The sequence below is a fragment of the Mesocricetus auratus genome, unplaced genomic scaffold, assembly GCF_017639785.1.
Source record: "Mesocricetus auratus isolate SY011 unplaced genomic scaffold, BCM_Maur_2.0 Super-Scaffold_100006, whole genome shotgun sequence".
Classification (NCBI taxonomy): domain Eukaryota; kingdom Metazoa; phylum Chordata; class Mammalia; order Rodentia; family Cricetidae; genus Mesocricetus; species Mesocricetus auratus.
This window is the reverse complement of record NW_024429190.1, coordinates 87,338,129-87,351,860: the sequence shown is the minus strand read 5'-3', so window position 1 is coordinate 87,351,860 and position 13,732 is coordinate 87,338,129. Positions and strand designations below refer to the sequence as shown.

The window sequence follows — 13,732 nt, the reverse complement described above, 5'->3', positions numbered from 1 at the left end:
ACAGTTTATGCTGGAGAGGATGTGGAGAAAAGGGAACACTCCTCCACTGCGGTGGGAGTGCCAACTCATACAGCCACTATAGAAATCAGTATGGAGATTCCTCAGGAAAATGGGAATCAGTCTACCACAAGATCCAGGAATTCCACTCTTAGGCATGTACCCAAAAGATGCACATTCATACAGCAAGGATGTCTGATCCACTATGTTCATAGCAGCAATATTTGTAATAGCCAGAACCTGGAAGCAACCTAGATGCCCCTCAACTGAAGAGTGGATAGAAAAAATGGGGTACACTGTACAATGGAGTATTACTCAGCAGAAAAAAACAATGGGATCTTGAAAATTTCAGGCAAGTGGATGGCACTAGAAGAAACCATCCTGAGTGAAGTAACCTAGTCACAAAAAGACAAACATGGTATGTATTCACTCATATATGGATTTTAGACATGGATCAGGGGAGTGTCAGCATACAATCCCACTGCCAGAGAGTCTGGAAAACAGGGAGGACCCTAAGAGAGATATGAATTGTACCCCAGAGAATGCAAATGGGACAGGATCTCCTGAGTGGATTGGGAGCATGGGGGGAGGGGAGAGGGAGCTGGGAAGAAGAGAGGGGGAGAAGAGGAGGGGAGTAGAAGACATGGGAGAGCAGTGAGGTTGAAATGGGGAAAGATTAGAGGAGAGCAGGATGAGAGATACCATAATAGAGGGAGTCATTATAGGTTTGAGGAGAGATCTGGCACTAGTGAGATTTCAGGGATCCACAAGGATGATACCAACTGGCAATCTAAGCTACCTTAAATGCCCTTCTCTGTTAATGAGTTTAACAACTACCTTAGATGCCATCCTTGAGCCTTCATCCAGTGATTGATGGAAGCAGAGGCAGATACCCACAGCTAAACACTGAATTGAACTTCTGGAACCCAGGGACAGAGAGAAAGGAGTGATGAGCAAAGGGGTCAAGACCAGGCTGGTAAAACCCACAGAGACAGCTGACCTGAACAAGGGGGAGCTCTTGGACCCCAGACTGATTGATGGCTGAGAGGCTAGCATGGGACTGATCCAGACCCCATGAATGTGAGTGTCAGCGAGGAGGCCTCAGCAACCTATGGGGCCTCAGGTAGTAGATCAGTATGCATCCTTGGCATACAAAAGGACTTTGGATGCCCATTCCACATAGAGGGATGCTCTCTCAGCCTGAACACAGGGGGGAGGGCCTAGGCCCTGCCCTGGATGAAATGACAGACTCTGGAGATCCCCGATGGAGGGCCTCACCCTCCCTGGGGAGCAGAGTGGAGATTGGGTGGGGGGGATGGTGGGAGGGAGGAGGAAGAGGGAGCTGGGATTGATGTGTGAAGCCAGCTTGTTCCTAATTTAAATAAAAAAAAAGAAAAAAAGAAGTCTCCCTGTCATGATTTGGGAGCTGGTTGGTGGCCCAAAAGAAAATGGCTGGTAGATGACAGGTAGGATGAACTACTCAGATTTTATACTGAGCTGTCTGTTGTAGTTATGAACTGCTGTAGAGCAAAACCCCTGGCACTGAGTGGCTCATGGCACCACCCACTTGTTACACCTCATGACTGCATGTTGGGGCAGAGTGGGGTAGCTTCTGCTTTGCTTGTGCTCACCCAGAGCACTGGGTGCTCTGTGGGCAGCTGGGCGGGAAACTCAAGATGACACCATTCACATGTATAACAGGCGGCAGGGGTACAGGAAAGCTAAGCTCAGCCAGGACTGCTCCCAGAATGCCTGCACTTGGTCTCTCCAGCAAGGCAAGCTTCAGGGTCTTTGAGATGTAGATGGTAGCTAGATTTCCAAAAGGAATGGTTACAGAGCGTGGAGGGCGCTCAGAACCTTGAGGGGTGGGCTCACAAGTCCACTGGTATCTCCTCTGCTCTGTGTCTATGAAGGCACAGGTATGTCCAACTAAAATGGCCAAGTCACAGACCTCCACTTTTTTTTTATGGAAACTTGAGAAAGAAAACCAATATGTTCTAATACAAACAACTAAGATGCTCTATTAGTTCAAAACCAGTCATTTCTTACTGGTTTAATGTCTCAAGGCTCTCCCACAATTTCCTTTCTACTTGTGACATTTCCTGGTACTGAAAACTGGCAAAATATGTAACCGAAAAATATCTAAATTTTAAGACAACTTTTCCATTAAAACGGGCAGCCCCAATCATTGGCATGACCTTGGTGTTCCCATTCCTTCTTCCTGCTCTCTTTCCCAGGCCCCCTCTTGTTGGTGTTTCTGGAGGGTACAGCAGCAAAGAAAGTAAAGTCAAAGCTTGCTTTAGAGTTTGTGAATTGGCAGAAATGAAAACTTGGAACTGAAGCACATGTTAAAGGGTTAACAGTGAAGCTCAGCTACAGGTTTGAAGAATGCTAGAGTTGGTGTTCCTCGTGCTGATCTCAGTGTGTTTCTCAAGACTGCCTAAAACATGCTCCCACCCTCTCCTGCATGCTTCCCTTGATGGAGTCTGTAGGGGAAGGGGCCAGCCAAAGAAACACACCCTGAGCAGAGCCAAAGAAACACACTTTGGCCCTGCAACCAGAACCAAAGAAATGTACCCTAACCCTGAAACCAGTGCCAAAGAAACACACTTTGTCCCTGGAATCAGAGTCAGTGAAAGAAATACACCCTGGCCCTAAAATTGGAGCCAAAAGGCTAAAGGGGACCAGAGAAAGAAACACACTTTGGCCCTGAAACCAGAGCCAAATCCGACCCTAACCCTGTGCAGAAAACTAACCAATCCTCGAGCAGAAGCTCTAGCCAATGTGAGCTCAGCATTAAAATCTGACCAATCTCTACCCTGAAAGCCCTATATAAACCCTTTGTCTATTCAGCTTTTGACTGTTCCGGCTACCCGGCTGTCCTCTGCCACTCTGGCAGAGGGCAGCCACTCTCCTGGATTCTTCCCTCCCAATAAACCCCTTCGATGAGATTTGGGTGAAAACTTTCTTTTGCGGTGGCAGAGGAGCAGAGGCAACCCTGGGCAGAGCAGAGAGAGCAGGGCTAAAACATTTTGCCTGGGAAACCTTCCCTTGGCAGAGTGCTCCTGCTGAGCAAGACTGCTACACTGAGCAAGACTGCTACACTGGGCAAACAGCCCTGGCTGGAAGACCCTCTCTTGCTGGAGCAGAGCTGATACACTGGGGAAGCCTTTCCCTGAGGCTGGGCTGTAAGCAGCTAAGCTTATTACAATCTGTGATAGTCCTTGGCTCCCGAGCTCCAGGATACCTTTCTATCTGAGCTGTGTATTCTCCCAAGTGCCAGAATACCTGTTCCCATCCCAATCCGGCCAAAATGCCTACAGAGTCAGTCAGTCTGTCTATTATTCATCTATCATTGTCTCAGGTATGGTGTACATACATGCATGTTTGCATATCTACATGTATGCACATGTGTATGAAGGTTTGATGTTGATGTGAGATGTCTTCCCCATCTCTTTCCATTTCATGTATTGAGGCAGAGCTGAATCTATACCTTGCTTATCCAGCTATTCTGGCTAACCAGCTTTGAAAATATACAGCAAATAATATTATACAGACTAAGCAGTTTGTACTTAGGAATATATACATATATACATATGTACTCAGCAACAATTAATGGAAAAGGGGGTCAGGAACTTGAAAGAGAGACAGGAGGGGTATGTATATGGGAGGGCTTGGGGGGAAGGAAGGGAAGGACAGGGAGAAATGATGTAATTGCATCATAATCTCAAAAATAAAAGAAATAATTTAAAAAATTAAGAGAAGCACTGTGTTACATCCCTCGCATGTTGGCTTGTATGCAGCTGAGGTCTGGCTAGGCTTGGTTGATCGTTTATTGTCATTTCGGTACCAAAGCTTGAATGCACTTTATGTCAGCTCTCCTTCCAGGGGTGTTTCTTGTATAAAATATGCACACAGCAAACTGTCACTGCAGGTGCTAGACATGCTGATTTCTGAAAACGTGCTTCATGAGATTTTGTTGTGCAGCCAAGGCTAAGAGCCACTAGGTTGGCTCCCGTAGCTCCACTGGAGAAATTTGGGTAGAGGAGTGACAAATGTTCTGATGTATTTTTTCCTTTTTGTAAAGGAAATATCTCAATCTCCAGATTTTTGAAATTAATGTTGACAACTTCATTAAGGTAACAATAATAGCAAAGCAGTATGTGAGCAGAACAAATCATACATCTCCATAGGCATGTCAAGTGTGTCAGAAAGGGCTATGAAGCTTAAGGGTCCTGTGACCCCCAACACTCTGACTCTTATACAAGTCCCTAATACTGCAGCCTGAAAGTCTGGCCTTAGTAAAGAGTCATAGTGCCCTTCTTGCCTAGGTCCACAACACCTAGTTCAGACGATGGAGTCTTGGCAGATCACCACTTAAGCCTCATATGTGTGCTAAAGAACCAGGCAATATGTAACCCAAGGAAGGGGTGGGAGGCTCTTTGCAACTCTGGAAAGGGTGGTGAGAGCAAGTCACTACTGTGGATTCGGTGAGTATAGGTGTACCACTCCGTGAAGCTTGAAGGGGACACAGGAAGATGAGAAAAGAACCAAAGAATCAAAGAAGCAGAGAGATCAGATGAGAAGAAGGATTTCCACCTGATTTTGCAGCAGTGATGGCTCCTGGTGTGAGCGCTTGCTTCCCGCAGTGGGCAGGCAGGAGGACCCATCTATGAAGAAGTGGTGTAAGAAGGCCTGAGGGCTAGGCAACACACAGAGCAAGGCTTTGACTGAAGTACCTGAATTACGACTTCTTCAATTGTCTCATGGTGATTAAGGAGACAGGTGCAGGGAAAACAGTAAAAATAGAGGAAGGAGGAGGAGAAGAAGGGGAAGAAGAAGAGGAAGAGGAAGAAGAGGAAGAGGAAGAAGAAGAAGAAGAAGAAGAAGAAGAAGAAGAAGAAGAAGAAGAAGAAGAAGAAGAAGAAGAAGAAGAAGAATCTACCACCAATTGTGACAGTGGTTAAAAGTTACCAAGTGCCTTTGACAGCCACTGACTGCACTCAGTATACACATCTCATCTATTCTCAGAACAACGGCCCCATCAATGTCTTAAATATGAAGTCTGATTCTGCTCTCTCCTTCTCCAAGCTGTTTGGTGACTCCTATTTGAGTCTGTATACAAGGCAAAACCCCCCTCTTCCAGCCTGAAAAGCTCTGTGTCTACCAAGGGCTCACACTTCTTTCTGCTCAGGATCGCTGTCTTTGCTTCTACCCTGCTGACTCATCCAGACTGTCAAGCCTCATCAATCTTCTGCCTTCCCCAAGCAAAAGACCCTAGGACTCACCATCCTGTGGAGGGAAACTTCTAGCTTCCACCTCTCTAGTGATAGTTTCTCACAGCAAGCGGTTTAACAACACCCCCATCCTCACACCCTCTTCTTGTGTCTCTCCCTAACATTGATCCCTTAATTGTCAAATTTTCACTTACTAAATTTCAAAACTGGTCTCCCAGACACCAGATTAAGCTTTGGGAAGCCAGACAGTTTCCTCTGTTTTGTTCAACACCAGAGACAGTGGCACTTGGTAACTGTCTTTATAATGACCCAGCACATATAACCTACACAAGTACTACAATTGCCACCCTGCTTTAGTAAATGCTAAGTATGGTATAAAGTGACCTTCACCAAAGGTCACAGATGAGCAAGTCAAGAGGGATGGGAATGGAGATATTCAGATGCTTCCCAGCTATGTGAATACTTGTGAGCCTTTCTCAGAATATGGAAAAGGCAACAGTTAGATTCTGGAAGCGGATCGATGGTGGGTACAGCTGTCATGGGGGCAGTAACTGGGGTCTGGTGGCAAAATTCAAACTTCATTTCTGTGAGTTAGGGTAATTCTTAATTTTAAGCTCAATGAATACTACTTCATTGGCTGTAGAGAGGGATCTTTGAAATGTTACAGTGATGAGAAATAAATTGTAGTTTAGTGAACCATGTTCCCTTGAGGGTAAATATCGCAGGCACCAACTTAGATCTTTAGTTGCTTAAGAATTTCATCCAGTGAGGGCCAGCTGCAGGGGTTTCAGAATCCAAAGACTCTGTTGGAAATTGCTACGGCAATCATGTCCCCAGGACACTTAAAGGCCTCTGCAGAGAGCTCATTAACTCAGTTCTTAATGTTTCCAACACTCTCTCATCCAAGAATAAATCAGGTATAATTCAATTCATGCCCAATACAGGGTACCAGAGTCGACTTACTGTGCCTGAAGCCTTAGGGGCACTTGGTAAATATTAAGCAATCTGCTCAAGCCTTCAGTGGGTCAAAGTGCTTGGTCCATAAGGTATTCATTTGTACAATGTTCTGAAAAACCAAACTGTGAAGTTCAAGGAAGAGAAGGATAAAATATTTTCTTTGAACAAATTTTTTCAAGGATCTTTTGAAAGTAGTCGGAAAAAAGATAGATAAATAGGGAACATCTTTTGGCAACTATACGAGGGACATGGATTTCTTAAGTCCTTCATATAATTTAAAGACAAGAAATGAAATAGCGGCTGACATTTTAAGCTTGTTAATGTCAAGTAATACATTTTATAATTTCAGAAAAATCATGTATGTTAATTTTAGTAGTTGCATAATCTAACCTTGTATGTTAAGAACAAAGAGATAAGAAAACTTGGCAGCATCCTGTCTTGAAGTGAGTGCAAATGCCTTTAAATAATTTTTAATTATTTCCATTTCTTATTTAAGTCTGACTTATGTACCTATAGGAGAAGCAGCAGAGCCTGGGAAATAATCAAGGGAATAATCTGCATGCCCATAATGCCTTGAATTATAAACACTGAAATCTGACCTCAGTTTTTTATTACTCTTTCAGTGTCACAATAACAAAATGCTCTGGATAATCAACTTATAAAGAGAAAAGATTAACTTGATCCATAGTTTCAGAGGTTCCAGTGTATCATCAATCTGCCCCTTTGATTTGGGGCCTGTGCCCAGGGGGCACACCAATGGTCCCCCCAATTCTTATGGTCAGAGAATAAAAGAGAAAGAGGACAGAGCTAGGCTCTCACAATCTCCAGGAATGATCTGAAAATTTCCCATTAGGTCCCACCTTCCACCGTCTTTCAGTTGTGCCACTCTGGGGACCACGGTTTTAATACATGGGCCTCTGGGGGCCATTTCAGAAGCAAATTGCAGCAAACCTTAGTTAACCAAAACAAATACTGGATTCCATTATAAATACCTGACTTCTTAATGCAAATGCCTATTTAATTACTGATGAAAAATAATGTGTTGACAAGGCAGTATTAGAAAAGCATATGGTAGCAGAAAAATAAGCCAGAAGGAACAAGAGTGATTTGGCAGTGGTACAAAGGTACTGCTCTCTCTGTGTGCAGACACGTCAGCCTATGACGGAGGTCAGTTATGACAGACAGCGCCCATCCTCTATTGGGCCGTGTATTATTGGAGTGACACCTTGATGCTGCCAACCTAAAAGATGGGAGGCAGCAGATTGGAAAAGGAGGAAAACACATTTCCCAGACCTCCACTGTGTGTCAGGCACTTCTCATATTAATAGTAGCAGCTGTGTGACAGGAGGGGTCTACACACTAATGAGAACTACCCACCTACAGTTTCTGACCTTGGCACTCTTCCCATGAAGTCGGCACTGATATCTTCAATACGGGTGGGAGGAAATGGACTTCGAAAGGTAAAAGAATCTGCTTTACACCACTGGGCAGTAAGTGAAACAGAATTCAAACCCAGGACTGAGTTCAGAGTCCCAAATCTTCCTGCCTTGTTATTTGTCTGCAAACAAGACAGGACAGCTTAGATGACATATGCTGCTCTCTAGGGGAAGGAAGGGTGCCGACATGGTTCATACCCAAGAGAACAAATATGACAACAAAGATGAGAAAGCAGCTGCTACACGCCTCACCATGCAAACAGCTGAGAAAAGCATGTCTTGAAAACGCTTTTATGTGGTTCTTATTTATATCCGATACAAATGAACACTTACATTTACTTGTTACACGTAAGCATTTCAATGAATAAATAAGCTTCTTTAAAACTCAGCTTTGCCTTCAAGAATTAGCAAGTAAACAGAAAACCCTATCACTGAGGTGGAACTCAAAATATAGGAACATCTATATATAAACAGCTAGACTTCTCTATCAGAGTGTTAATTCAAAAACATTATTCGTGTCTGTGTTAGTTCCAGATATGTACAGAATATGCCAGAAATGCAAACTTCATTGCCTGCATGTCAGAAGTAAACTGCTTCATTTAAAAACATATTCTTTTTTTCCATAGCATTTACTAGAAATGTCATTTTGGTGCATATTAATTGTACAAAATTCTGGGTGTCGGCAGTGTGACCTTTTCATGCATGCAGATAATGTACTTTGATCATATCCTTCCCCATCATTCTCTTTTACCTCCCACCTTATACCCAGCCCTACTTTCCCCTGGTAGCAACACCTCTGCAGGCTCTCATCCCACCCCTGTGCTCCCCTGGTAGGACCACTTCTGAAGGCTTTCATGCCATTTTGGAACATATTTCTAAGCCCTCTGTTTACAAGCAGAATCACTGGCTATTTTTAGACGGGAGTGCAGTTCCCTACCGTCTTCGGGAGCAGTTACTTGAAAGGGTGCACTAGTCCAGCCCAGCGCCTCTGCATGAAGTTCAATCCCTACAAACTTGGAAGAACTCAGGAGTGGGCAGGACCAGGCAGAGGGCAGTTCAGACACTCCCTCTGCCCATGTTTGCAAACTCCAAAGCTGTAGAAAGGAAATGATTAATGCCACAGAGTCTCCAGCCAACTCTGTGTCACCGGACTCCACAAAAACAAACAAACTAGAGCTTTCTGACCGACTAGAACTGCTTCACTGACCTTAATAATATGGCCACTTTGTAAGAGCCCACATGGCTCGGTTTGGAAACTTGGGCTGTAGATAAGATTCTTGGTAAAGAGCAAGTCTATTAACAGCTCACAGCTATAACTGCACTGTTACTTTGGGAAGCACAAATACAACAGCTGTAAACAAGACAGTCGTCACCTTGAGGACAGAACCAGCCAGAAAAGTCAACCTGCTCATTGTCAAAACTTTAATGTTATTAAGAGTTCGAGTTCAAATGTTAACAGATCACATGGTATCTGCTTATGGAAGTCTCATTTATATTTCCTCAGACTTCTATTTCTGAAAACACATGAGAAAGACTAACTCACTTAGAATTTATTTTTCTCCTCATTCTTTTATTGCATTTTCAAAGTAGTGTAAAAGAAATACCAAATATCTTTTGTTTCAGGTGAAACCTAATAAGCAAGACAAGAAAATTCTAAAGCAGGTAGTTTGGCATCAATCAAATTTATTGGCCAAACTCCCATGCAGTGCATTTGGAAGGTCAAAATTACTTGTTTACTTGGGTTTTTCCAATATTGGTCAGGTGGACTAAGTGTGTGTTTGCACGTACTCTTGCCCTTTCAAACAAACACAAACAAAAGCAAGTATAAACATACTTAAAATACTCTGGGATGAAATAGTTGAAATTGGAACTTGTCTTAGAAAACTAGATCACATAATTAGCATAGTCACAGAGTGTCAACTCTAATCCACTCCCCAAAGATCACATTACCAATGTCATTTTAGAGTCTGTATGCATTATATCAGCTGAACTGGCTTATCAACCACATCTGACTCAGAGTTGACTTAGTCTCTGCAATAAAGCATTTTCTACTTGTTCTGCTTGTAGCTGCCATTGTACTTATGGGAAGGCATGGGCAGAAAGAAACATCAGTTCTAGAAGAGAGCAAGTGAGTCAGGACACATTTGCTCTATGTTTGGGGAAGCTGTGGCTGGGAATTAGCAATGAATTAGCCTTTAAGACCCAAGCCCCTCTGCTTGCTCTCTGCGCCTATTTCTTTGCCCACCAACATTTGAATCTCTACTTCCCAGGAAAGTGGGCTCTCTGACCACTTCAAGGGTGAGATGCCCCATGAACATTGTGCCTCCACTCACAAGGACTTCTAGTTTCGCATGCACTTTCTGCTGCGACTATACCTATCACAGCTGCCCCCTGATGCTAACTGACACACATTCATATTTGTTCCAGATGTGTGGGAGGGGCAGAAGAGGAGCTGAGGGTCTAATGTTGATTCAGATGGCATGGTCCTCACCTGCAAAATACTTTTGTTCATTGGGAAATGGGGCATGGAGAAATCCCATCAAAGTAAAGAAGTGAGGACAGAGGTCAGTGAAGACAGTGAAGAGGACTCAACCACATACCGGACATTCTCAGAGGGACTGTAAAAACCAGGAAGTGGTTAAAAATGATCAATTTAGAGAAAAGAATGAACAACAAAAACCACCTTCAAGTATTAAACACATATTTCTCTTATTCACATATTCCTGTGGCCAGAGAGGATGCTTGCAGCCTGTTATGCAGTAACGATTCCATGGGAACTTTCTGCAAATGGTACAAACTAACGTCAGGCTTGCAGTTTCAGGTTGCTGTGGAGCCTGGGAGGCTAACCTTTGGCTCTGTTGTCAAGTCCTAGAGCTGAAAGACAGTAGCCAAGTTGCTTATTGTGTTTTCTCATTCAGAACAAGAGTACAGTGCCCATTACCCACTTTGAAGAGCCCTGTTTTGACTGGGAAGACTAGCTACTCTAAAAGACTGCCACTATAACACAAGTATTCAGCAATAAGTCTTAAACATACATACTACTGCGGGGCTCCCAATAAATCTGTAAGAGCGACAATGAACAAAAAAACGAGAAGAACAAGTGAGGGACACATGATTACTGTGATTGTCACGGAGTCACATGGGGCTAAAGACTAAACTAACACTTGGATTAGAAACATGCCTGGGGCTCAGTTATAAGGAAGAAATGGCAAACGTAAGACATAAGATGCAGTTGAAGCCAAGAAGCCAAGATCCTTAAAGGAAGTAGCTACACACACACACACACACACACTTGCATACACAAAATAGAGAACAGTTTGACCTGGAGCTCATAGGAGGTGATCCCTAGCCCATGTGTCAGTGATACTTAGCCTATGTAGGTACTGTTTAATTATAAGATTCTTCCCCATATCTTATGTGGATAATTGGATACTTGTAAAACTACTCTAAGTAAGAAAAAGTAAAACAGCTTTCATACAGTCCCAAGCAATGCGATGGTCACACGAGCTGCAAACCAAAGAAGGCCAGGCACACACTAAGCCGCTAAATGGTCACAGAGCTGCAGGGTTGGAAACAAGGAAGGGCTCCCTTGGGCCGTTCAGCTTATCGCTACTGACCTGACATGAACCAACGAGCATGGGGTCTATCTGAGTCCCTCTGCGTTTCCTTTCCTCCGTCCGTGTGTTCTTCCTCTCAGAAGCCGAACAGGCATGCTGTGAACAGCTGCGTTGATCATGCCACTTTCCTGCTTCCTGAAAACCTGAACTAAAAATGAATTCTTCCAACCCAGTGTATGGAATTCCTACTTTATTCAGCTAAACAGGAGGTGCATGGTGTTTCAGGGCTGGTCCGAAGTCCAGATTTCCCCTGTTCAAAGTAGACTCAGAGACTCAGGGCACAGGTCAGACTATAAACAGTGTAATCTGTGTTGGTTGCTGCACAGATAAGCCATGGTAAGCACCATGTCGATACCACCATTGAGTTACCTCATTCCATAGAGACGTGTTCTGTGTTCGCACCAGAAGATGTGCATGCACTTCAGCATGGAGAGGAGGAAAGAGGCTCAGTGCGGCACCCTCCTATATGCTGTAGCAGCCACACCGTGACTCTTTAAGCTACCTCACATTTACTCATCCTGACTCTGCAGGAGCTCCCCCACTCATTTTACAAAGGGAAAGCAGGGACTAAGCAAGGCATGCCTAGTTCTGCGGCTTGTGACTAGCTGAATAGAGGACTGGATTTGTGTCCAGATTGTCTTAAGAGCTATCTTAATGGCTCACAACACTTCCTCACAGGGAATCCTACATTCTGGCAACAAAAAATGAAAACATTTCTAGAAAGACACCTCAAGATGCCTATCTGTTAGTGTAACCTTCACACTGAGACTGTGCTCCACCCCCAGACTGCCCAGCTTCTCAACAACCCCTTCCTCTCTATAGTAATGGCAGAAAGGTTAAAGGCATCTCATGTTGAATTAACATCTGTACTTACCACACAAAAGTGTTCCATTTCTCTCCCTACCTCTACTGTATATTCTGTCCCAGTTGTCACACACTATGTATGACAGAACCAAGTAATTAAAAAGGATTCCTTGGACTGTCCATTATGGAAAAAAGTTGTTTATTTTTCACCATTTAAATACCTAATGCACTACCTAATGAGTTGGGACACACACACATACACACACACACACACACACACACACACACACACACACACACACAGAGCATCATACCAGAATTTTAGGAACCAACTCTGGAAGCTGAGTCCCATGTACTGGGCCAAGTGTATCTGGGAAGTCCCAGGTTAGCTTTCTTGGGAATTTAGGCTAATCAAATACAAGTAATAGAGTATACTACTTTGGATCTGAAATATACAGCAGTGCATACTACTGAGACTCAGTAGGAACTTCAGCAATGGTTTGAGCCAGATCAGCACGACAACATTTTCCAGGGAGAATATTATATGACAGATTATTTAGGTGGGAGTATGCTGATATTAAACTGGCAGTTGGCATTCTGTCAGGGGTATAGTCATTTGTGATTCTCTTCAGATAATCTGTCCTCCTAGGTGGCATTCCTACCACCCTGTCCTTGGTATCCACTGTCCTGGAATCCTTATTTTGAGAAAAATAAGTACATGATGGCCCCTCTTACTCACATGCTCTACAATGTCACACATTGTTTCTCTGCACTCTGCTGCTACTAGCTTTATAATGTCACTGTCAGGATGATTCTTTAATAGTGTGTTATGCGAGATGTGCATACTATGCACAAGGAACAGAAGATTTCTTCAGATTGGATGCTAAGCTAAACACAGCAAGCAATCCACAGATGGAAAGAGTGAAGGCCTACCCTTCCAGAATACTATCTAGTGACCCATACTTGGCTAAGGGAACCACCCAACCCAAAATAAATAACGAGAGGGAGTGCTACCAAGTCCCACCAGGAGAGATGCAAGTGAAGGCAGGCAGTCACTCCCTCCTGTCCTGTCAGCCACAGATACACACAGGATTCCTCATTCTGTGGTGAAAGCCTTGAGTGCTGTGACTTTAGCTTCACCACATGACACCGACGGCCAGGCATTTGACTATGGTCATCATCTGAACTCAGGCTAAGATGTAACCTTTTGGTTTCAGGCTTTATTTTTACTTTATGTGTATTTGCCTGCATGTGTACCAGGTGCATCCTTGGTACCTGCAGATGCCAGGGAGAACGTTACATCCCTTGGGATTGTAATTTCAGACAGTCGTGAGCTGCTATGTGGATGCTGAGAACTGAACCAGGGTCATCTGCAAGAACAGAACGTGCTCTTAACCACTGACTCATCATTCCAGTTAGTCACCTTATTCATTAAAATGGTGAATTACTGAGTGTTTAATTAGGCTCCATTTGCATGTAACTTTCCAAAGAACCCAAGGAAAGGGAATTTTCATTAGCCCCATTTTCCAGGGAAGATGAGAAACTTCAAGAGGCCAAGGAACCAGTGAATGATGGAGAAAGAACTCCCAGATGGTTTAATTCCTAAATGCATTGATTTATTTCTAATAAATGGAAGGCTTGGAGATCCAGTCTACAGCAAGAGAACAACCAAGAGGTAAAGTCA

The 13,732-nt window shown here is 43.7% G+C and overlaps 1 protein-coding gene across 6 annotated transcripts in view; it reads right to left on the bottom strand.

Moving 5' to 3' along the window:
* Positions 1 to 13,732, bottom strand: part of Thrb (thyroid hormone receptor beta) — a 355,538-nt gene that overhangs the window by 228,902 nt on the left and 112,904 nt on the right. The window contains exon 1 of one of the 6 annotated variants that reach the window (XM_013121180.3): positions 11,245 to 11,424. The exons of 4 other annotated variants lie outside the window; for them this stretch is intronic. The gene's annotated coding sequence lies outside the window, so the exon portion shown is untranslated. Of the gene's footprint in view, positions 1 to 8,564; positions 8,591 to 11,244; positions 11,425 to 13,732 lie in introns of those variants that run through there. One more of the 6 variants, XM_040747635.1, reaches the window with a different exon arrangement.